This window comes from Rhinopithecus bieti, unplaced genomic scaffold (genome assembly GCF_001698545.2).
Source record: "Rhinopithecus bieti isolate Rb0 unplaced genomic scaffold, ASM169854v2 scaffold_22522, whole genome shotgun sequence".
NCBI classification, from domain to species: Eukaryota; Metazoa; Chordata; class Mammalia; order Primates; family Cercopithecidae; genus Rhinopithecus; species Rhinopithecus bieti.
Window position 1 is genome coordinate 638,191 of NW_016811454.1, and position 1,890 is coordinate 640,080.

Consider the following 1,890-nt stretch of genomic DNA (forward strand, 5'->3'; position numbering starts at 1 on the left):
AAAAAAAAAAAAAAAAAAAAAGAAAAAAGGGGCCATCCACTAAAACAGTGTTTTTAAAACTTAGGGTCACAATTCATTAACAAGTGTGAAATTCATTTAGTAGGTAATAGCTACCATTATCTACACATATAATAGAATACATGAGAAGCTATGGAATGCAAGGTACACAGTGTAAGTATTGTTTCATAAAGCATTTTTAATGTTATGTATGTGTAGTTTGTGTGTGTGTGTCCTGGATTGTAATGAAAAATGTATTTCTCACTGGGGATTACAGTCAAATCATTTGAAAAACATTGTATTACAATATTTGAATTTAATATAAGAATAGAGAAGTTATTGTTTATAAATTTTAGATCAAAAGGGATGGTCCATAGATATATCCACAGCTCTTAATTCAGAGAAACATGACTCAATGCTATTTGTATGGTTTTGAAAACACGTCCAAAAAATCTTTGACATTGTTTTCACTGAGAATTAGGATCTACGTTCCCTTTCCTTAAATCTGGGTGGGGTCTGTGACTGCTTTCACCTATGGCGTACCATGGAAATGACACAGTGGGACTTTCAAGGCTAGGTCATAAAAGGTCATAGAGCTTCCACCTTATTTGGTGGATTCTTGGGCCATCATGTAAATTCAACTACTTAGAGGACTCTAAGCCAGAGTAGGCACATGCAGGCCCTTCTATTGGCAGTCCCACTTCAGCCAAGTGTTTTAGCCATCTCCAACAACATATGAGTGAAGCCATCTGGGGCCCTTAAAACCAGTCATTCTTCAGCCAAATGCTGCCAAGTGAACCCATTAATGCCATATGGAACATAAGAATTACGCAGCCAAACACTGCCCAAATTCCTGACCAATAAAATGCTGAAATGTAATAAAAACTGTTTTTGTTTTCAGCCACAAAGTAGCAGTTGCTCGTTGCAAAGCAATATATGCCCAGAACATCCTCTAGGAGAGTTTTTAAGCTTATGCACACAATCCATGAATGGGACATGAAGTCGACTTACCGGGTAATGACCAGAATTTGTTTTAACTAGTGAAATAGGAAAGAATAAAATAAAAAATACCAGGATACATGGTACACAGCAAAGGTACCATCGTAAGACACAGTTCCAGTTATATATACATATGTATGTGTACGTTGGGTTCCAATGTAGTTTTCACAGTGAATTGTAATCAAAATCATTTAAGAAACATTGTATTAAAACATCTAAATTTATCATGAGAATATACAGGAAATTGTTTATAAAGATTAGCAGACAATACATCAAAGGGGAAGTTCTATAGACATTTCCCAAGCTTTTAATTCACAGAAACATGAATCAATGCCATTTGCTCATCATAATTCATAGAAGCTTGTACTATCTCCATGTGTTCTTATAGCAATTTTTGCCATAATGTTTAGATATGGTAACTAGAATTTCTGAGTCATAGTGCTTTACACTAATATGTATAAAACATTATGTTTTGAAAATAAAATATTTTCTAGTGTTTATTCTGACAGGGCATTCTAAAAACTAGAATAATGAACTCAGAGCCTCATTTTTATTGGTTCCTGCCCAATAACAAATTCTTGACCGGATTGAATTTCGCATTTGAATTCTCTTCACTCTTGTTGGACTGATAAGACCTCAGTGTTGATGCTTATCAATTCAACTAATAAAAAGCTTCCTAAAGATGTGATGGCACACATATGAGACTACAGGGAGTTTATTTTTTGGTGTGAATTAAAGATTTGTGGCTTATTGTTTTATAATAAGTTACTACAACAACATTAAGGAAAAGCCAAGTAGCATGTTCAATAGTCTGGATCATTTCTACCATCATTTCATTATCATCCTGTTGATTTCCTCTCTCTTCCCTAGAATGCACTGGGCAGAGGGACAATA